This window comes from Podarcis tiliguerta, assembly GCF_965153285.1.
Source record: "Podarcis tiliguerta genome assembly, chromosome: 3".
In the NCBI taxonomy this organism is placed as follows: domain Eukaryota; kingdom Metazoa; phylum Chordata; class Lepidosauria; order Squamata; family Lacertidae; genus Podarcis; species Podarcis tiliguerta.
This window is the reverse complement of record NC_139536.1, coordinates 103,270,203-103,294,502: the sequence shown is the minus strand read 5'-3', so window position 1 is coordinate 103,294,502 and position 24,300 is coordinate 103,270,203. Positions and strand designations below refer to the sequence as shown.

Genomic DNA, 24,300 nt, shown 5'->3' with positions numbered 1-24,300 from the left:
TTTGCTTTTTACTATTTAACAAACATTCACAATAATCCACTATAGTAGTGTACTCCTATGCAGGTTTACTCAGAATAAATTCAGAATTACTCATAATAATAAGCCAAGCCCTTGTCACAAATAGTTTGCATAACAGTGGAGGAGAACTTAGAATCTTGGAATCATAGAACTGTAGAGTTGGAAAGAACCCGAAGGCTCATCTAATTCAACCCCCCGCACTGCAGGAATATCAGCTAAAGCATCCATGTCAGATAGGCCTCCAACCTCTGCTTAAAAACCCTCAAAGAAAGAGAGTCCACAGCCTACCTAGGGGACCATTCAACTTAACAACAGATCAAATTGTGATCCTTTCTCCCTGCCTTATTTTTCTTACTGATGTATTTTTGTTGCTGCTTCTTGGTGATTGTGGGGATGTGTGTAAATGGAGGTGGTGAGTAGGATGAAAGCTCGACTATACTGTCCATATTTCATGCTTGAACTGGAGTGTTTTCAAAGCAAAGGGTGCTTAGGGTTGCCCTCTTCCCAAAAGTGAAAATGCAAAGTTGCTCAAAGTTGTTGAGCTTTGGTGGAACATCTCCTCCCCCCAAAAAATAATTGCTTGGGGGCTTTGATTTTTATTTTCTCAAAAAATAAAAATCACCCTACTTGCCATACGGCCATGTTTTGCCGGACATTTTGCCGATTCAGAAAAAAACCACCTGGACTCCATTTTTCTGAGCGATTCCCAGATGTATGGCAGCCCTAAGGATTCTGAATGTGTGCAGATAGGTTCCAAGAGCAGATGTTTAATAAAGCCAGCTTTGGCACTATTCCAGGCCTTGTAAACTACCATGTTATCTTGGTCTCTCTTTGTCTCTATGTAGCTGATACAATGAATACTGGATGTACATCCTATAGCGGTAGCTGCCTGTGCCCAGAACTCTTGACTTAAAGCATCTCAGCATTTATCTTTGGTTTTAAAACGTGGTATCTGGAGTAATATTTATTTAATTTAGCAAATGAGAGAGAACATTTGCATGATTTTATTAACAGAAACATTTCCCTTTACTTTGAAGCACGCATCATTGGCACTGTCTCCTTTTCTTCCTTCTTTTTTGTTATTTTAAACAAATAATGGGCAGCTGAAATGTTCTTTAGTGGGTGAAATAACCTAAGCAGCCTCCAGATGTTGAATACTTGCAGCAACAGTCTCTTTTTTTTAGAACTAATGGTGCCCCAAAGGAAGCCAGTGTCTAGTTTCTTATTTGTGTTTCTTTTCACTCATTTTGAAATCTCTTTGAGATGTGTAGCATTCACAATGAATTCACTATTTCTGCACTAAAAAAATAATCACAAAGGTTATAGCCATAAACTTCATAGCAATTATCAATCGCAATAATTAATGTGAATAATAATTTGCATATGGTTTTAAGAATGCTTGCCTTGTAGAATTCCTGAAGTTAAGTGAGCAGATTTTACCATTCTCATTATTCAAATCTATAATAACCTTTCAATGAGCTTCAGTAGAGTGGGAATATTTCAGGATCAATGGAAGCTACAGAGTTATGGATTTATGTTATATTTTATGATGCAACTAATTCAGGGCTAAGGATAGGAAATCATTGATTAACTTTCAGAATGTTGATATTAAACATAATAAATACTTTCTTGCAAATGTTAGTTTGTATATGCAATTTTTAGTTTATATCAGACTAAGTTAAACTCAATATGTAGAGTTGTTGGAATCAGTGGGCTTAAGTTAATCCATTTATTTAATTGGGTTTACTCTGAGCAAGACATAGTCAAATACAACCCAATATCTAGAAGCATTAAAATACCAATTTTCTCACTGCTTTTATTTTTCTCACGTAGGTGATTAAATTTAATCCCACATCCCACAAATGCTATTATGCTTCCGTGCTTCATACTAGTTACTTCTGCTTCTAAGTATGTTCAATATATATTGCCTATGAAAGTATAATAGATTAGTTTAGTGCAAATGGTTTTGAAGTTATAATGGTTTGTTAATTTCCTACAACCAAAGCTGTTCTCATTTAGCATTTTGACAGAGGCTTTGTGCTTTTGGTAGACCTCATTCCTCATTACAATAATGGCCAAACTGAGTTACAAAAAAACATTGTGTGCTCAGAAATGGGGCGCACACAAATGGAGGCCTGATTTTATAAAATCAATCTTTATTACCAATATAGCATGGTGAACATTTTATTTATGAGCAAATAGCAATAGAAGGGGAAATGCTGGCAATACATCGTGGCTGGCATTATTCCTGCTAGACAAATGCATTAGACCAGGCTTTCTTTTGAAATCATTCTTCATTCTTATTTAGAATTTAAAATAGCATTCTGGAGGCAGAATGCTGCTTTAGTTGCCACATGCAGAAAGGCTACAAATGGAGCAGTTGTCCTATTGCTCCATAAAGCTATGGCAGGGCTGTGGGGGGTTGGATTGCAGTCTTAGAACCTTTCTCCTAGAATGCTTGGTGTCTACGTGGAGAGAGTTTGGGGTGGTAGGTACCGTATTTTTCCGTGTATAAGACGATTTTTTTTATTATTATAAAATAATTTTTGAAATTGTCGGTCATCTTATACATGGATAGTGCAGAGTGGGGATGGGTGATCGGTTTTAAGCTGTGAGCAGGAGATTGTCTGTGGCGATTGGGCATGTGATTGGTGGCTGCGGCAAGGGCTGCTGTTGATTGGCTGCCACTGCGGCAATTTGGTGACATGTGTGATTGGCAGCGGGCAGGCGGGTGAGCGAATTTCGGCACCCCCCCAAAAGAAAGCTCTTGGCAATCTCCCCCCATTTTCTTAATTTGTAGTCCCAAAAATAGTGGGCATCTTATACATGGAAAAATATGGTAAGTAGACACATTCAGTCCTCCGAGTCCTCTATAGCCCAGACATAGGGTTGCCATCTCAATGATACATTGGGCTTTAGGCTAAACTGGGAATAGAACTGACATAAAACCCATTGCTTCAAATAGATCGTCTCCTCTTTGAACAGAAGCTATGGGTCTTCTGCAAAGCTTCTGAAAGTAGAGAAGTGAGCCTTCATAGATGGCTTATTTAGCAGGCAGAAATGCTGGCTGCTGAAGGACAGCTACAGCAATGGCTTTTGTGTTTGTTCTCTTAAGCCAGAGGAAATCTGAATCTATTCAGCAATCAGACTTCCCGGCAATGGCTGCCATTAACCACTAGGCAGTACAGTTGCTGTTCCTCTAACTAGGCACAGGTGTTCATAGTAAAGCAGACAGCAGGCACTGCAGTACTAATTTTGCTGCAGAAAAGGCCAAGAGGGTGACTTAATTTAGCTCTAGATTGGCAGTCTCAGACATTTTATTACCACATCAGGAAGCAATGTCCCATATTTTGGTAGTGTTCAATATTTTTTGGAAGCTCAACACAGTTCTAAGGACCTTTTTGCTCTCTTCAAACAATTAATCTGATAAACTTTAAACAGAGTAAGAATCACCTCTGTTCAAGGTGATTCTTTTAGCAACGAGAGGTCCAAATGCTTCGGTATATGTGCTGTTTATGTAGTAACTTAAGAAATAAATTTGGGCTGGGGGTTGTTCCCCCTGTTTTGTTTTCACTGTGCAATTGAATTTGTCTCTCTGTGCCTTTGGTTTGCATAGGAAACTCCTTTTCATAAAGGGTTCACTTCTGTTTTATGTGTCATGGTTTGAATTGAGATGCATCTCCTACTTCATATGCAAGATCCAAAGCAGATTTATTTTCCAATGCAAAAATATATTAAGGTTTCTCATAATTTAAACCAGGTATTCTGATTTGAGCTGGTTTCTCTTCTCTTCAAAGCCTGTGTAAATTTATATGCTTGCAATTCTATATTGTTAATTTCTGTTCTGAAGAATTGTACAGTGGTACCTCGGGTTACATACGCTTCAGGTTACAGACTCTGCTAACCCAGAAATAGTGCTTCAGGTTAAGAACTTTGCTTCAGGATGAGAACAGAAATTGTGCTTCGGCGGCGCGGCAGCAGCAGGAGGCCCCATTAGCTAAAGTGGTGCTTCAAGAACAGTTTCAGGTTAAGTACGGACCTCCGGAACGAATTAAGTACTTAACCCGAGGTACCACTGTGCTTCACAAATCACCATTTCTTTGCTATCTGTTGTAGCAATGGTGCCTCATTCAGGTACAGTTTTTGTTCCCTTTTATGGCCCACTTTGTATGTTACAGTAAGCTCTGGATAAAAATAATCTATGGTTTAATGCAAACAATAGTGTGACAGTACACACTCCTCAAAAGTTCTCACTTCGCTCCTTCCTATTTCTGCCTGAACCAAGAACAAATCATAGCTACTGCTCTTGGCTTGGAAAGAAACAAAGCACAACAAAGCACAACAAGTTAGACTTTGTCTTGTTTCCTTGTGGGGAGGTAACATGAAGGAAGGAGCCAAACTATGCTCTGCTACAATGTGCATCAGCATGCTACAGGTTAATGAGCCAGCTAAAATACAATAAAACAATACAGTGGTACCTCGGGTTAAGTACTTAATTTGTTCCGGAGGGCCGTACTTAACCTGAAACTGTTCTTAACCTGAAGCACCACTTTAGCTAATGGGGCCTCCTGCTGCCGCTGCGCCGCCAAAGCCCGATTTCTGTTCTCATCCTGAAGCAAAGTTCTTAACCTGAAGCACTATTTCTGGGTTAGCAGAGTCTGTAACCTGAAGCGTATGTAACCTGAAGCATATGTAACCAGAGGTACCACTGTACAATCAAGCAATATTCATTCATTAAGCAGAAGTTAGATGGTCATCTGTCATGGATGCTTTAGCTGACATTTCTGCATTGCAGGGATTGGACTAGATGACCAACTCTACAATTCTATGATTCTATAATTCTTTAGCTCCGTGTTTTTGAAGTACTTTGGTCACAGGCCAATTAAAGATCACCATGCTTAAATCTTATTGAAAACAATGGGACAAATTACATGTGATTAATTTAAGTCCCACTGATTTTACTATATCTTTAGTACAACTAACTTTCACTAAAGTTTCATTTGATTGATGTTAGAAGCTTTTCTCCCACTGTACATAGATGCAGATGTTACTAATAAATTTTGAAGTTTTTTGTTTTTGTTTTTAACAAGAGGGTATGTTTTATTATTGAATTATATATTATTATTTTTTGTCTGCTTCTCTGCAGGCTTTGTTAATGGATCATATTATACCACACACACACACACACACACACACGAAATAAAGTGTTGTAGTGGCTTTTGGTTAATAGAATACTCCTGTTTTGTAAAGAGAGTTCAATTCCCATTTTACATGAACGCTAGAGAAACATCCTTAGCAAACAGACAAGAACTTTGAAACTCATGCAAATGCGTTTTGTGTCATGGCATAAAAATTAATATTGTATATCTGAAGTTGCTTGATTTATAATTCCAGGGACAGCTCTTACACTGGTGGAATTAGTTTATTGACCTTGTCACCTCAAGGCTAAGGCTCCTGTGTGCAGACTCAAAGAAAGGATGTTGATCATTGATCATTTGCTCACCTGTATGTGCCAGTCTACCTGTAGAGTTACAGCGGACAAATTAATATTCCATGACAGAAATGAATAATTCCTTCATTTTCTTAGAAAGTCAAAATTGATTTTAATGCACATTCAGGTAGAGAGATAAAAGGCATGTGTGGGTCGGTGATGAGGTGAACTGTTTCCTAAATTTGTACAGAAACGGGTCTTTTTCAGGGACAGAATTTCAAGGTTATTGTAGTGTTAAGGAGTATGTTGAGGTTCTTGAAGAAGCTTAATAGATGAACACCTATGAATTGTGATGATAAGGCTTCAGAAATGGGAGTTTGGTGAGACCTGGTATGACGGCGCCATGTGTGAGGCATTGTAATGTTGGTAGGATCAGGTCTAGGTATCCAGGTTTTGTTTGCAGATCAGGTTAAAGTCAGAGAGAGCAGTTAAAGGAATTGTGGCCTGGCCTGAATTTATCCGAGGGTTAGTCCGAGGAGAGTGAACAAACTGCAAAGAAGGTTGGTGGAGATAAATGGCCTTGCCCTGGACTCCTTTAGGAGAAAGAGCACTCTAGAAATTTAATAACAAGTATGTTAACAAATCCTGCCAACCTAGCAGTTCGAAAGCACGTCAAAGTGCAAGTAGATAAATAGGTACTGCTCCGGCGGAAAGGTAAATGGCGTTTCCGTGCACTGCTCTGGTTCACCAGAAGCGGCTTAGTCATGCTGGCCACATGACCCAGAAGCTGTACGCCGGCTCCCTTGGCCAATAAAGCGAGATGAGTGCCGCAACCCCAGAGTCGGCCACGACTGGACCTACCGTATTTTTTGCACCATAACACTCACTTTTTTCCTCCTAGAAAGCAAGGGGAAATGTCTGTGCGTGTTATGGAGTGAATGCCTGTGGGTGGCGGGGGGGGGGGGATCTGCAGCAGTCATGAGCAGAGGATCTATGGTTCCCCTTCCTTCCCTCCTCCATGGTTACAAAGCATGGATCCACATGGAACCTCAGGATTTTTGCATTGGGCTACTCCAAACTCACTGTCAGATCACATGTCTGTGGCCACAGCATGAACCACAAAAATCATATATCCACTATTTCGTTTAGAATATTTTTTTTCTTGTTTTTCTCCTCTAAAAACTACATGCGTGTTATGGTCTGGTGCGTGTTATAGAGCAAAAAATACGATAATGGTCAGGGGTCCCTTTACCTTTTTATGTTAACAAAATGTGAGTCTGTCTCTGCTGCAGGACGGATGCACAAGATGGGGGCAGGCAAAGTGAACTAGGAGGTTGCAAAGGTGGCGATGCTTTGTCTTTGCAGAGCTAAGGAAGCTCAACTGAACAAAATGGTACAGTGACTCAGGAACTTCAGCAGCCTATTATCAACTTTATCTGTGGCCACAGCTGCAGCTTAGTCTCCTGAATTCTTCCACCGGCTGAGTGCTTGTGCATGTGTGCGCCATTATTTCATCAGAGCAACAAATCCTACTGCTAAATCGGAGGTCAGTAAAACAGCTTGCACTTGAAGGAAAGGCTTATACAAACCCATCAAATAGCCTGTTGGGACTGTAGTGCTGCTGATTTTCAGATCATTTTTTTTTTTTTACATAGTCCTGTGTAGGTTAATTTTCAATATTTGCATCAGAATATATTTTTTGTTTAATGATTGAAGCATATAATTATTTTGTTTGCTTGCTAAAGGCATGGCGGTTGTCGATTTTGTCTCACACTAGACCCCTTTAGCTACCCAATACCAGATGGCTCTAACTACAGAGGTACTTGCGAAGATCCACACACTGTGCACGAAAATGGTTTTCCAATTCTGCTGTACGTATATGGGAACAAAGGGCACAAAACATCCCTAATCTCTCCACAGGCACTGCTACAGTTAAGGATTGGCATAGGGTTCAATGGGATATATTGAGTGTAAAATCAAAATGAATTAGAGGAAGCACCAAGTAATATTTTTTCTCATGGCCATATGGAATAGGAAAACACAAAATCATCAGATTCAGTACTTCTTATTGTAACAGTCAAATTAAAACACACATAACATGTAAAAAATGAAATGAAATAGATTTTTCTTTGAACAAAAATCACAGATACTAAAGCCCTTCATTGCATGACAACGCCTGACTTACCTATTTCTGTCATTCATTATAGTTCAAGAGTCCATAAGTCTAGCTCATCTAGAATTTCAACTACAAGTCTGAGAATCCTTTTCATAAAACATTTACAGTTGTATCCAACTAAGTTCTATTCAGAGTAGACAAACTGAAACCAATGAACTTACATCCGTCATGTTCATTAATGTCAGTGGATCTACTCTGAGTAGGACCAACATTGGATACAACTCTTGTTCTTCAAAGACATTTATTCAATGTCAATTTAATTCAGTACCAAATCACTCCAATACCTGTCTGTTCAGAAATAAATCTAAGTTATCATAACGATTCTTATATCAGAGGTTGCCTTTATGTTTTCCCCCAACTTTTATGACACACATCAAACTGGGATAATTAATAACTTAGATGCAATGGCTGCATTCAGATGTAATACTGAACCTTAGACTTAGGTATTCTTCTCTATTCCTCCAATGCAGCTTGAAGATTCACTTCTTTGTTTTAGTTTAACTGCACTTTCACATGTTTTCTAAAACTCTGTTTAATCTTAATTTATGAATAGTAGAAACCAGCCATTTTAATAAACTATGGTTTGGCCTGTTTCTACAAAGCATAGTTAAGCTTAAATACAGTTTGATACAATTTGGAAACATGAAAAGCAACAGTTAATTATAAAATGGAAGCAAAAACTTCTCTGAAGAAGGAAGAGGAAGTGTATGAGGCCAACAGTCTCTGCAGCTCATTTTCATAATGCTAAAATATTGTTAGCATTGTGTCTGAACCATTCTGAAAAACAAGCGCAACTTCAGTGTGAATGGATAACAATGGGTAATTATCCTCAAGCTCTCAAAGCTTTGTTAAACAAAATTGAACGTACATGCATATATATTTTGAAAAGAATGCCAAAGAATATTCCAGACTCAGGGGGAGAAAACTCTATAAGAGGACGTCCTGTGTTGGAAGAATTTGGAAAGGCATAATGATGAAAAATAGTTTTTCAGTTGAGCATCCACAACTTACTCAGTTTGGAGATAGAAGCATGTAAATGGAATTTTAAAACATGATAACAAGTTGCGAATCCTACAGCCTCTGTGTTATAGCAGTGACTGGTTTGGGTAAAGGATTGGATGTGGATAAGTAGGTTGAAATTGAATGCAGGAAAAAAACCTGTTTAAAATTAAATACAAATCAATCATTGTTTTTAAAATGATGGCTTACCAGTCTCTTGGCCAAGGAGCAATGGGAAATCCTAACGTCACTGGGACCTTGGTTTTCCTTAGGTCTGAACCTGCAAGATGAGTGCCTCTGTAATGGCATTCACAAAGGCCCTCTGCTGAGAAGGGTGCAACTATGCTTGTCAGAATCAGTCCATGGAGACTATTTTGTAATTTCAAAGGAAGGATACTCAATCAGTGTGGGCAATTGGTGTGGGAAGGATCTCAGTATGTGAGGCTGCCCTTGATGAAAGTTGGAGTGCTTTTCCTGGTACAGAAAGCAGTGGTGGGCCGGTTCATCAAGAGGCAATTAAGCCAGTCTTTCAGCACGTTCTGTCCAGGATTCCATCTTGCCTGCCATGCCACTTAACATCTATACAAAGCTGCTGGGAGCTGTCATCAGATGATTTTGAGTGAAGTGTCATCAATGTGTAGCTGGCACCCAGCTGTGTTTCTCTGTTCCATCTGAATCAGGAGAGGTTAGACTGATGCTTGGAGAAGGTGATTGGCTGGATGTGGGTCAATAAAATGAGGCTGAATCCTGAAAAAGACAGAGTGGTTGTGTGACACAAATTCTCATGTCTGGGAGGTGGAGAGATGACCTGTTGTAGACTTGATTGTACTCTCCTGGAAGGAGCAGTTCCACAGAAGGCTCAGCTGGTCTCAGTGGCTAGGACTGCCTTTATACAGCTCTGGCTGGTTTGCCAGTTGCAACCCCTTGTGGACACAAATAACTTGGCCACTCTACTCCATGCTCTTCTAACTTCCATATTGGATTGTTATTGTAGAGGGCCCTTGAAGTCAACCTGGAAACATCAACTGGTCCAAAATGCAGTGGCCAAATTATTTGCCTTTAGAATTCACACAATCCCGGTTCTAAAACAGTTACACTGGTTGCCACTTGGTTTCTGGGCTCAATTCAAGGTATCAGTGCTAGCTTTAAAGCCCTAAATGACTTAGGCCCCAAATATCTGAGAGCTCACCTCCTTCCCTAAAAACTCTCATGGGTGTTAAGATAAGCAGATAAGACCCTCTTGATAGCTTCACTGTCCTCAGAAGCTCAGTGGGTGACTTGGGAGAGGGCATTATCTGTGGCAGCCCCTAATTTGTGGAACTTCCTTCTCACACAGGTGTGTTTGGCAACTTCATAATGTGTTTTTCAGCAAATGCTGAAGATACAGCCTTTACGCTGGCCTTTATCACCTGAGATGTACATTATCAGAAACCACCCTACAGTGGTGCCCCGCAAGACGAATGCCTCGCAAGACAGAAAACCCGCAAGACGAAAGGGTTTTCCGTTTGCAGAGGCGCTTCGCAAGATGAATTTCCCTATGGGCTTGCTTCGCAAGACGAAAAATGACGAAAAATTTTGATTTTTTTTTCCGCTCCAAAACCCCTTATTTTGAATCGCTAAGCTGCTAAAAGCATTTTAGCAGCAAAACCGCTAATCTCGCAAGTGTTAAAAAGCCGTTCTTAGCCCTTTTTTAGCCAATAGCGCTAATAGCACTACTCCGTCAATTCTTTTCGTCTTGCGAGGCACCACTGTATTTTTGTGGTTGTATTTTTGAATTGAAAGTTTTAAAACTGTTTTTAATGTTGCATGTTAAATTGTTGCAACCTGGGAAACTTATGGTGAAGGGTGGGTACACAACAACAACAACGCCAGGGGAGCATGGCCACCTTCTGCAAAACTTCATTCTAGGTAGGGGAAACTAGGAATATAAAAAGATGCACTTCACTTTGTGAATCTGTGGTATTTCTGTTTTTCTCATAATCGCGATGATGGATGATTAGGTCCTTCTCAAAGGATGCACCTGACTAGATCAAAGTCATCAATTATTATTTAGTTTACAAAAAATGTAGCTATTTTCTTTTATGTTAAACTAAGGATAGGTGTTACATTTTCCAAGATAGTTCAAACAAAGATAAAGTATATCTCCTTTGTTGAACTGTCGGAAAGAAACAGTATCATGTCAACACCAGGAAACTGAAGAAAAGAACAAAAAATAAATAAATCCCAAGACAGTTAGCAAAGCTTGCAAAGCACTCAAAGCTTTACCACATCTTATTCTTGGCTATCATCCACTATGCTGTTGTGACAAACCGATGCTGTGTTCTCAGACTGAACTGAATAACGTCCAATGCCGTGTGATAAATTTTAATACCAAGAGAACAATTGAAGACGGGAATTCGTTTTACTGTTAATAGGAATTCTCTTTTAATCTGCTACATATTTGGGTGAAAATGTGCCACTGTAGAAATGCCATCACAGTTGAAATCGGTATTTGCTGACTTCTCCCCATTTAGATGAATGCAGAATAAAATAGATCATTTTGAGCATGGTACTCAGATCATCTACCCCTTGCAAGGACAACGTATGAGGCCCAATTCCATCCTCCAAATAGCTTAGTCGCTTTTCTTTCCATTCCATGTTTGCCTTTCAGGACATCCTTGGAGGCAGCTGTGTTTTTTAATTACCGTATTTTTTGCCCTATAGGACGCACCGTCCCATAAGGCACACCTAGTTTTTTGGGGGGGAAATAAACGAAAAAAAAAATATTTCCCCCCAGGCGCGGGGCTGGGGCAGGGGAAGCCCGAGCTTCCCCCAACCCCAGCCCCCAGAACAGGCAACTCTCCGCAAGCCGCGGGAGCCCAGCGCCGGGCTCCTGCGCCTTGCGGAGAGCTGTGCCAAGCCTGGGCGCGCTGAGCTCAGCGCGCGCAGGCTTCAGCGTGCAGGCAACTCTCCTCAAGGCACCGGAGCTTCGGGATAAGAGGCAGCTCTGCACAAGCTGGGGGAGGGCAAAACCAAAATTTTTTTGGGGGGGGGGAATCTAGATAATGAGGAGGAAAAAATCCTTCAGGAAAAGACAGGCCTTGTTTTTGGTAGCTTCCTGATTTTTGAGTGTTATTCCTACTTTCTTTGCAACAACTTTGTTGGGAGGTTAAACGATGCTGGCTATTTATTTAGCCTTATTTGTCTGTGTGATGCTTATACAATGTTGCATCAAGCAAATATTATCCCACACTTTATCCAGGGCATTTCCCCATCAATTTTCTTCTTGCTAAAAGTCTGATTTTCCAGAGAAGTAGATAACATTGCACAGGAGCTCTGAATCAACTTTAATAGTGTGACCTGAATTTGCCAATATGCGATTGGATCCCATCTGAAAATTGTGGCAGCTCTGAGGAGTTGCAGAATTGTTACTGTGATTGCTGTTGTGTTTGTTTTACTATATACCAGCTTTTAGTTGGGGGTTCTGGAGCATACTTGCTGATTACTGCTCCTATGAATTTCTCCACACTAGTTAGTAGGTAACTCCGAAAAAATGTGCGGCTTCATCATTTTGAATCTAACGACCCTGGATTCCTACATAAAGACCCTCTTAAGCAATTATATACAGCATCAAAATCATGTATAGCATGTAATTGGAATTCTCCCAAGCAACCTCCTAAACTACAGTGGATTGATGAAATTTGGGAGATCATGATTATGTTCAAGCTTATTCAGCAAGTGCAGCAAGCAGGGAATTTCAGCTTTTTAAAAAAAGAGATAAAGATGTTATGGTACCATGGATTCTCTCTTACGGACTCTGATTTACCTCTTCAAGTGCTTCTGATCAGATTCTAGTCCAATTCCAATCAAATTCAGATGCATTTTTTCCCTGTGATTTGCTTGCTTAATTTAAAACACTCGCAATAGACAGTGAGCTTCTTCTTAAGCCACAAGCTTACCAAGGACTGTAAACCTTGCTGTTTTTGCTGTTTATTTATTTTAATAGTTTTTGTATTGTTTTAATGTGTTGCTGCTAGCATATGTGCAAAGTTAAGCAGGGTCCTGTATGGTTTCAGATTGAATGTGGGACCATGTGCTGAGATTTCTGCATTGCAGGGGGTTGGACTAGATGACCCTTGGGTCCCTTCGAACTCTACAATTCTATTAAACCAGCTTAAAACACAGAGGAAAAACCGATCAATATAAATAAGTATATTGAATAGTAAATAATAAATGGTTAAATAATAAATAAATGAGTTCCTTTCCCCCTAAATTAGTGATCTAGTGCTCTTCTTTTTGTGGTCTGCTTTCTTAACTTTTTAAAAAAAATAAAAATCCATGTTAAAGAAAACAACAACCAAAAAGTTATTGTTCCAGGTTCGTCACTTACTGACATAATTAATTGTCAATTTTATAGGTTGTGATTTTTCAGTGTTAACCATTTAGGTTAAAGACCATGTTGTACAGCCTCCTGTGAGTTTGGTGTAAGGAAGAGTCATCAATATGATGCAGTGTTTTAAATGTTCTTGTTCAACTTGTAAACTGCTGCTGTTTATAGTTTGAAGTTTTATTCTGTTTTTAGTGTTCTGCTGGGAGCCGCCCAGAGTGGCTGGGGAAAGCCAGCCTGATTGGTGGGATATAAATAATAAAATTATTATTATTATTATTATTATTATTATTATTATTATTATTATTATTATTATTAAATTCTCCATGATCTTAAACACAGGGTTTATCCAAAGAAAACACACAATAGAACTTCTTATTTCTCTCCCCTGCTCTCTCCCCATCTACTAAACCTCCAGAACATATTTGGAGGGACTCACAGAGACAGCGGAGAAGCCAGGGAATTTCTGCTGCAAAATTAGAAGTGATTCCATCCTTGCAATAACTTTGATTCAAGTCATAAGCTTCAAGTTTAATTTTCATATCTTCTTATTTATGTAACTTGAATTATTATTGAACTATCTAATACAGTGGTATTAGAAATGCCATACAAGGGTAACAGTACTAAAATAAAAATAAAAATGCAGCCGCTAACATTTTTAAAAAATAAATGTGGTAGATAATGCATTGGGTGTAGTAAAATGGATGACTGTAAATGTTTATGTTGCTGTGGGAGGGCAGGAACTCTGAATGAGAGAACATAGAGCAATTTATTACCAACTATAAGATCCTTCAGTTTTATTTTGATCTATAAATATTAACCTAAGCATATTTCAGGAAGCTGATGGGAGGGATTTGCATATTCAACAAACAGTTACATGATACCAATGACTTCTGATAGCATAATCAGGGGAGGGGGCACAGCAACAATTCCATCTCTCTCTCTCTCTCTCTCTCTCTCTCTCTCTCTCTCTCTCTCTCTGTGTGTGTGTGTGTGTGTGTGTACACATACACAAAGCCACGTGTATGCACACAAAATATTTAATTCCCAATGCAGCTAACTTTTAGCATGCTAAACTATGTTTTAGTGTGATGTCTGAAATGGGACATTATTTCCACGGCTGGTTGCTTTTGCACCATATATCAATGACGATGTAGGAAACACTTGAGAAACTGCAGTTATGGTGTCTTGACTATTTCCATGAGCCAGATTAACCAGAGACTTTGGACCAATCCAAATTGCAACAAAGTCATATAATTTAAATATATTATTTCATATCCTGATTGGGGTTTTTTTGTTTTGTTTGGGGGGGGGTAATTGAATTACAGTATACTGGGATTCAATAAAGAAAGATAAACTCCTCACTTAGAACCAAAGCTTCATTCTTTTGATTCAAACAATAGGACTGGGTTTCCCAGTAGTGATGTATGGAAGTGAGAGCTGGACCATAAAGAAGGCTGATTGCCAAAGAATTGATGCTTTTGAATTGTGGTGCTGGAGGAGACTCTTGAGAGTCCCAAGGACTGCAAGAAGGTCAAACCTATCCATTCTTAAGGAAATCAGCCCTGAGTGCTCACTGGAAGGACAGATCCTGAAGCTGAGGCTTCAAGACTTTGGCCACCTCATGAGAAGAGAAGACTCCCTGGAAAAGACCCTGATGTTGGGAAAGATGGAGGGCACAAGGAGAAGGGGACAACAGAGGATGAGATGGTTGGACAGTATTCTTGAAGCTACCAGAATGAGTTTGACCAAACTGTGAGAAGCAGTGGAAGTGCCTGGTGTGTTCTGGTCCATGGGGTCATGAAGAGTCGGACATGACTAAACGACTAAACAACAGCAAATAGGACTGGTGTGTGTGTTTTTTAAGTATATAGTGTGTGCATTTTTAGCGAGGATAAAATGGTTGTTGTCATTTAGGTAATGGGAGTCATCCATCAATGGAATTGGGAGGGCAGCAATTTTTGTAGGTTCTTCCTTGCACTTGCAGTCCCACCCCAACACCACTTGGAATGGTGTATGGCGGTTTCTAGAGATTGGACAAATCTTTTTTAAAAATCCTCCTTCAAGATGTCTTTGGTCAGCAGAGCAATGGCTGTTGGAGTCTACCCAATGTGCCCAGGACACAAATGAGACCTTCCAATGTACAAATAGGGATCCTCTGCCATTTCCCATCTCACTGCTTTAGCCATGATAGAAAAGAAAAGAAAAAACACAGTCCCAAATGATCTGCAATAATGGCTTCATGAAAAAAGGCCTTGCCCTTCTGACTCAAAAACCAGGTGAGGAAAAGATGAGCAGTGTTCACACCACATGCCTAAGGTGTCCTGCATAACTCTTATGAACATTTTAGTGTGTCAGGCACATGGATTGATCTGGGCTGACACACGCTCATATGATTCTTAGTTAAAACTGTGTGTGTTGCCGGATACCAACTTTCCAATGGTTAAAGCCACATTTTAGATTCTGTCTGCAAAATAAACTTGAACGCTAGTTATTTGCAGGAGAGCAAGCCTTTAACTTGGAGAAAATGGGCCCTGCTCAAAACTATGTTTATGCCTGTACATTTTACTGTGTGATTTAATTTGCATGGACATGCAGAAAATTTATGTAAATGTCCATGCAAATTAAATGTGACCCTGAGTCTCTTGGTAAGGTGCCAGTATGGCCTTGAGCACTACAAAATTTGCAGTGTCTGTATTCTAACAATTTCCTGAAATTATGCTTTCATTTTATTTATTTTTAATGCGAGTTTTATCTACTTAGCAGCCTGATCGGTGCCTCTCTTACTATCAGCTTTGCTAGCACATATAAGTAAACAAACGTATTTATCACCCCTGGGATCAGTAAGTGCTAATAAAGTTGCCATTGTTTGCATTTTTTACATTTGTTTTGATGACAGACGCGTTCTAAATTAGCTACGAATATTTCACTTGCTCCGCAGCTCAGCAGGAAAGGTAAAGATTGCAGGGGTTTTCTGTCTTAGGTACTGTACTGAATGTTATCACTGCTAACGGACTTGCTCCCGTGGTGTGCATAAGCAGCCTCATCAATACTGAATCAGTGTGATAGCATCCGAGAGAGAATTTCTGAAGACCTGGATGACTTATAGTTCCAGCAGTGTTTCTGATATGGTAGGAGAAGGGGGCGGTATAACTGAATCTGAGCATCTTTCTTTTTGTAGTCTGATGGCCTTATTATTTTTTAAAATATTCCTGATGTGTGTGTTAAATAAAATGGGTACAATCCAGTAAAAGTCAAGTATTAGTAGATCCTGTTGATTTCTCGCAACATTTTGGCTGAAGTTCTGTATACACTGACCTGGAAGTTAACCACTTCAAATTCCATGGAACTTTCTTCTTAATAGACAATCTTCCCAGGAGCAGAAAGACAGTATAGATTTGGAACAGTGGTTTGCAGAGGGACATAGTTCAGAAGGCAGAAGCTGGGAAATACTGGATGGGGAATAGCTAGCAGAAGAAACACTAGAAGAGAGAGAGTTAACAGATTCACAGTTTCTGGACAGCATTCACCCCCATTCCCCAAGGACACGGAGAGCTCAGAAAGCACAGAGGGTACCAGCTCAGATCACAAGATGCAGTAGTGATGTGGTTGACTAGGGAGGAAGTGGGTGGAACCCTTAATTGGGAGCACCATCGTTCCTAGGAAATGGATTTGTTCTCTTGCTGTGATTATTAAATTTTCTAACTGGCAAGAAGACTCCTTTTCCTTTGTTCTGCTTATCGACTGCCAAAGGGGAGAGGAAGCTGATTCCCTGAAGCCTGACACTTTGGCTGTACTAATATGTACTAATGTAGTTTAAAACAAAAAAAGCCTTAATTGAGAGGACATTAACACTGCACTAAGGCCTTTAGGCCTGCCGAAAGGAATGATCCTCTCCTCTCTCCCTCTCGCTTGTGCTGTTCCAGGGGTTTCCTGACCGCCCTCCAAGCTAATTTCAGGGAGCATGGGGGGGGGGGGGAGGAGAGAGGAGGGAAATGCAACTGTCAGAATTTCTCATTCTCTTTTACATGAGGAAAATAACGGGCACTCAGAGCCGTAAGGGATGATCTTGCATCCCTGGCAGAACCGTCTAGAATGTGCCCCCTAGCCATGGACAAATTAGCTCTTCTTTCTGCCTCTCCTCCAACCCCCCACCCCACCCATTCAATTCACCCTCTATTTAAAACCATTTCTTATGAGGCAATAATCAATATTTGTATTTATCGACATATTTTAAAGCCGATTTTGTGCCCCCATTGCCTGCACCCCTGGTGGGGGCCCAGCTCACCACCCCGTAGCCCTCCAGGCACTCCACTATGAGATATTCCCATTTATTTATATAGGGTGATATTCAACCACATCATACTCAAAATAGACCCAATTATTTATTTACTTTTGCATTTATATCCCACACTTCCTCCAAGGAGCTAAAGATCGCCGACATGGGTCTCCCCTTCCTCGTTTTTCCCTCACAACAACCCAGGAGGTAGGTTTTGATAAGAAAGAGTGACTGGCCTAAGGGCACACAGTGAGCTTCATGGCCTAGTTGGGATTTGAACCCTGGCCTCATAGGTCCTAGGCCAACACTCTAACCACTGTGCCATGCTAGCTTAGCTTAGTCTGATATAATTTCTCTCTCACAGAACAGAGCACAAAATGGCTGCATATATGGAATGTGGATTGGGGGCCATTGTTACAATCAGTGGTATACAGCTGTACAATAAGTGCTTAGATAATTTGGCAGTTTAGCCATTAAGCACCATTGATTCCACCTGGACGTGAGTATGCTTGACATCTCTGGACTGTACCCAAATAATTGTTATCTCGCAGCACAACATTGCATTTTCATCCAGGGGCTGCAATGATTCATGCACAGTAAAAGATTTATAGACTCAGAATGAAAAGCAGCAGGCAAAAACCAGGTACCCTTTGTAGAGTTCAATGTAAAAAAATGGGTTTTTTAATGAGAATGCGTGCTTTCCAGTCAGGATTATGTCAAGGTGGTGGGGGAGCTTATTGCAAAATGGGTGGCATAAATGACCTTTCAGTTGAGCAACTTGCCTACTGTCCACTGCCCCACAGAATTGTGTGTGTGTGTGTTTGGCAATATTTGTTGGTTCACTTATTGTTAGCTGTTAATTGCTGCTGGCAAGGAGACATGGTATACCAGCAACACATATTTTACAGAAATTATTAATCTTATGATGCAGTAGTCTGGAAGTCCATAATGTTATACGTGAAACTACTGGTTTAGGGGAAATTCCATATCGTGCTTGGATTGCTGACAAATTTCTTAAGTGAATATCCTTACAGTAAAAGCACCAGTTTCCCAGACTTTTTCTGTTGTGCAGTGCCAGTAGAGAAATATATGCATCTTTACCTCGAGATCTCAGAAACTGAAATGCTTTCTCATCAGTATGCACCAAGGCCTTGGAAGCTCCATGCTGATACATCTGTTTAATTTAGGAAATTTAAAATTGGCTTTGCAGATGTTGGGAGAAATAGAGTGTGCTGTTTATTTTCAGTTCAGTTTCATCACACACTGCCTGCTATGCATGAATATATCCATCATTCTGGAGCGTATATTCTGTATAGCTTTGGAGCACATTTATGTTTAGTTGAACCCATTTAGCGTGGGCATATTTATGCACCGCCTTTTATATCTGTACAATAAAGCTACCCACAGTACAATGATATGTGAATGAGGCCAAATACGTCTGCAAATTTGCAAACAAGGTCCCTCTGTGACTTTCATGGCTGAATGGCGATTTGAACCCTGGTCTCCCAGGTCCTAATCTCACAACTAACCACTCTAAATGGAAGAGGCAACTCTGCTAGTTGTCTCAGTTATTTAGAGAGAGATAAACGTACCTGAGAAAATATTTGCCAAAGTGTCTTCAAAAAGGCAAAGGAACCTGAATTTGCAAGTGTGTAGGGATTCTGCGGTAGCTTTGTTAATTACAATTAGTTGCCTATTGAGGTATTAAATTGCTTGATTAGACTAGAACAAATGGGCTCTCTTAGCATTTTTGAAATTAAGGGAGGCTTGCTGTCAGAATTCACATCTTTTGTTCCTATTGTACTCTATGACTGTATAATTGGTTTTTTTTTTAAAAAAACATTTTGGCAATCTAGGCTGTTCTCCACTTTATGCATGGAGCAAACATTACAGTGCTTCGTACACATATTTATCTACAGATATTTTGCATGGGATTCCATCCTAGCTCTGCAGGGGGGAAATTGTTCTGCTGCTCAGATTGCAGCTTCATATTGTGTATAGGTTGGACTCTCCACATTTGATCCTCTCAGGGAAGGGCCTAGTATCCTGTGTTCTATGTTCTTTTTAAGAATTTAACATCAATTTTAGAAGTTACAAATAACTCAAGTCAGAACTGGCAACCCCAATTATTTCCAGCTGAGATGTTCCAAAAATAGTAACTAAAGTACATACCCCTCCAACATTTTTCAGCTGAAAATATGGATGTTTGTCTTTTGGTGGTGTGCTGCTGTGCGAGTCAGCTGGCTCAGGAAGGAGCATGGCACCAAAGGACATGTGAATCAGCTGGCTGCCCCACCTACTGCAGTCCCTACCTGGCAGCTGCTTGCTCCCTTTCCTCCTTGTTTGCTTTCTCCACCTGCGCCACACCTCATGCCACCATGGCAGTGGCAATGGCAGTGGTGGTGGATTTGGCGGCAGCAGAAAGTGGCCAGCAAGAATGTTGCACATGTCTGCCGCCTCCGATCTGGTGGAGAAGTGCCTCCCTCATGACCAAAAGGGGGGAAACAGGACATTCTTGAATGAAATCAGAAGCCAAGATAGCTTCTGTAATTCCGTGAATGTCCCAGGAAAATAGGGACACTTGACGGTCGTGAAAGTATGGTCATAACTAATAGAAACCAAGATTATTAAACAGCAGCTCTTACTTGGGCTTGGCATAAAAGCTGTATTCAAAATAGAGTGCAAGACAGAGCTTTGGCCTTCTTCATTATATGTAGAGCAGGGCCTCCAGATGTTGTTGGACTTCACTATTGGCCATGCTGGCTGGGGTTGATGGGAGATGTAGTTTAGCAAGATCTCGAGGGCTGAAGGCTTCTCATCCCAGTATATAATCTTGCATGTGTGTCGCTGTGTAGATGCCAGAAACAAACAACACAAAACTGAGGTTAAAAAAAAGCAATAAATAAAGAATATGTTGTATTTTCCAGCTGTTTTTTTTTTTAAAGCCAGCCGATGCCTGTAATGCCAAAAAATGCATTAGCAATATTTTCACAAGCAGGTAATAGGAATGGAATTTTACTTTCTCATAAGAACAAAGATTAAAATCAAGGATACAAAATCCTAAAAGTTGAGGAAGCACCACCTTGCTAAGACCCTCTATGTTGTTGTTGTTTAGTATTGGAGCCTCAGCTTCAGGATCTGTCCTTCCAGTGAGCACTCAGGGCTGATTTCCTTAAGAATGGATAGGTTTGTTCTTCTTGCAGTCCATGGGACTCTCAAGAGTCTCCTCCAGCACCATAATTCAAAAGCATCAATTCTTTGGCAATCAGGCTTCTTTATGGTCCAGCTCTCACTTCCATACATCACTACTGGGAAAACCATAGCTTTAACTATACGGACCTTTGTTGCCAAGGTGATGTCTCTGCATTTTAAGATGCTGTCTAGGTTTGTCATCACTTTTCTCCTAAGAAGCAGGCGTCAGTAGTTTTAAAAAAGCTCCTTTTGCAAAAACTGATTACAATGTAACTGAATGGATCCCTGTTCAGTCATTTGGTAGTGAATGTGTGAAGGGGCTCTCCAAAATGCGCCAGCTAGCCTTGCCTCCTAGATTCTGACACATTCACTGCCCGCGGCACTGGTGCACAATTGGTTCAGACTGAAAGAGGCTTACACATGTAGGGCTCTCTCCATAGGCATGGAAAACGCTGGTTGATCATCATTTCTATTGCTTTGGAGAAAGCCCTGCAAGCTCCACTTGGTACACAGGCTAAGACCCTGCCTGCCCGAGGACTGTCTCGCAAGAATAGTGCATGCTCTAGTTATCTCCCGTTTGGACTACTGCAATGTGCTCTACGTGGGGCTACCTTTGAAGGTGACCCAGAAACTGCAATTAATCCAGAATGCGGCAGCTAGACTGGTGACTGGGAGTGGCCGCCGGGACCACATAACACCGGTTCTGAGAGATCTGCATTGGCTCCCAGTATGTTTCCGAGCACAATTCAAAGTGTTGGTGCTGACCTTTAAAGCCCTAAACGGCCTCGGTCCTGTATACCTGAAAGAGCGTCTCCATCCCCATTGTTCAGCCCGGACACTGAGATCCAGTGCCAAAGGCCTTCTGGCGGTTCCCTCATTGCAAGAAGTGAGGTTACAGGGAACCAGACAGAGGGCCTTCTCGGTAGTGGCGCCCACCCTGTAGAACACCCTCCCTTCAGAGATGAAGGAAATAAGCAGCTATTCTATCTTTAAAAGACATCTGAAGGCAGCCCTGTTCAGGGAAGTTTTTAATATTTAACGCTGTACTGTTTTTAACACTTGATTGGGAGCCGCCCAGAGTAGCTGGGAAAACTCAGCCAGATGGGCGGGGTATAAATAATAAATTATTATTATTATTATTATTATTATTATTATTACAACAATTGTATGTGCATAGATCCCCTTCACACCGATGCTGATGATACGTTGGCATCTATGGAAAAAGGATAGCCTGCCCTGTCTATTCCCATTCTAACTGCATGCATGAAGAGGACTTGAGTGTCAAAGGGGCGCTGCCTCTGATGTCCTTTGGCACAGCCTGTCATCTGCCATCTCATATCAGTATAGAAGAACAGCTTTGTATCCCATTGACCCCTTCTAAGACTTGTATGGAAAATGTTCTCACACCTGTCTGAGCTTGAAAGTGATGTGTTGTCCCAAGCTTAATTGCACTAGATATTTCCGTGCGGAATATTATGCAATATTTTTGTTTGCTGTGTCTGGCACAGAGAAAATATAAATTGCTTTGCTTTAATTTTGTCAGCAATTGGCCTTAAAAAAATATCAATCCGAACATTAATTTGACTAGAGAGAGAGAGAGAGAGAGAGAGAGAGAGAGAGAGAGAGTTTGTATGTTGGGTGTATTAAACATATATATCAAGGGGAGGGAAAAGCAATTCATGATCCATTATATTTTGCTTCCTCTTTAGGGAAATTTACTTTCTGTTTCTTACAAGACACAATTATAAATGTTTTCCAGACCTGCCAGACTAATTTTGTTTTAAAACCTATTGCACGGTAGTTGTATGGGGAGGAACATTGTGCTGTAATGAGTCTCTCTCCCCATGCATGTACTTGTTTGGATCTTTTTAATGAACTTTGCTTTTATATGTGCACCAGGCTCCTGAATGAAGCATGTGATAAGCAGAGCTTAGTGGCCCTCTCTAAGCAAGTCAGTCCACCGAATCCAAGATGTCTTTCAAGCTGGATTAGCTGACCCTGCCAAAGAGCTAAAAAATAAATAAATGGTGGTAGCTGAAGGAAGGTCAGAGGACACCTCAGCATTGGAGAGGGCGCACATCAGCTGCTTGTACTGAGTGAAGAAGCATGGCACAAACTGACCAGGGATTTCTTTTGATTCTGAATGGGCTTACATGCAAAGCATGTTAATAAAGAGGAGGCAGGAAAGGAGATTGTTAGCTGATTTTTAGCACACATGAAAAACTTAAACAAATCCTTATTTCCTGATGAATAGCCTTTGGACTGTAATGTAACTTAAATAGAAAACCGTCTTTAGAAAGATTTTTCTTCCAAAAGTATTTTATTTTTAAAATCCGATTTTTTAAAAAAAAATATCTTATTTTTTTATCATAGATTTTAATCCACCCTGCTTTTCAGTAACTATAGTGTTGTTAAAGGTAAAGGTTAAGGACCCCTGACAGTTAAGTCCAGTCACATACAACTCTGGGGTTGAGGCGCTCTTCTCGCTTTACTGGATGAGGGAGCCGGCGTTTGTCCGCAGACAGTTTTTCGGGTCATGTGGCCAGCATGACTAAGCCACTTTTGGCAAAACCAGAGTAGTGCATGGAACCGCCGTTTACCTTCCCGCCAAAGCGGTACCTATTTATCTCCTTGCACTTTGACGTGCTTTCAAACTGCTAGGTTGGCAGGAGCAGGGACCATGCAACAGGAGCTCACCCCATCGCGGGGATTCGAACCGCCGACCTTCTGATCGGCAAGCCCAATGTAGTGCCTATCCAGCTAGGTCTTCAAGAGACCCCTGGCTGAAACCCCAGAGAGCCATTGCCAGTCAGTGTAGACCACACAGAGCGAACTGGACCAATGGTCCGACTTGGTGTAAGGCAGTTCCTATATTCCTAACAATGCACCAGGAAGCTTATGTTCAAAATAAATCAATGCACAATGATTTGTGGACAGTAAGTAGAACAACATCAAATATAAATGAAATCAATATAAAATATTTAGAAAGACTAGAAGTGTAAGGATGCAGTCCTATACTTGTCTACTCAGAAGTAAGTCCTCCGAGTTGAGTGGGAATTACTCCTGGGGAGAGAGTGTATCCAACTGGAGCAGTCTTAAAAGGCGGCCACCACATACAACAATCAAAGGGTTGTATTCCCCAAGAGCTCTCTGAAACAGAATAGTCTTTGCTCAGCTGAACATGTAGAACATCATAAGCTGCAACTGGGCCAGGTGGACCTGCCTTTTAGAGTGCCATGGAGAATAAAGTCTATCTTCCAACACCAAAGGGGACCTGAAGCTGATGCTGAGATAAATTAGCATACCAGGTTTCTATACACTGCTAGCCATAGTGTTGTATATGCAAGATGTTACGCTGTTAAGGGATCGCAGCCAATAAGCTCTGTAAGAGCAGACTTGCCTGCTTCCCCATATAAGGGAACATGTGTCAGTGGAACATGTATTGATGTTAGCATAAGGGCGCACTCACTTGACATCCATCTACTTTTCTCTGATGTGCTTTATGTTAAAGAACTCCCAGTTAAGGCAGGTGTTATGCTCCTCAAAATATCACGACAAATGGGATTGTTCTGACAGATTTGCTTAGTGACTCTCTTGGCGGTTACAGTAGGTAGAATCTTTTTACAACACAGCGTTCAAACACAAACACATACATATACACACAGATGTTCTAACTTACTTTTTGTTCTCATTTTGAGTGCCCCATGTGTTCAGAGCCACAAATCTTGTTAAATTAGTTCCAGCACTATGTGCAGTATGTGATTTTACAAGATAAGCTGGTGTGTGCCTGCATATTGCGGTGTAAGATGAGCCTTCAGTATACAAATTGGCATCCTCGC

At 40.7% G+C, this 24,300-nt stretch overlaps 1 protein-coding gene and 1 long non-coding RNA gene across 7 annotated transcripts in view; one reads left to right on the top strand and one right to left on the bottom strand.

The window, feature by feature from the left end:
- Window positions 1–24,300, top strand: part of MACROD2 (mono-ADP ribosylhydrolase 2) — a 987,387-nt gene that overhangs the window by 421,840 nt on the left and 541,247 nt on the right. The window lies entirely within an intron of this gene.
- On the bottom strand, window positions 5,161–11,307 carry LOC310674540. Its single transcript, XR_014509639.1, has 3 exons — window positions 10,374–11,307; window positions 6,716–10,060; window positions 5,161–6,094 (listed from the first exon to the last, which is right to left on the bottom strand). It is a non-coding gene; the product is annotated as an uncharacterized lncRNA (long non-coding RNA).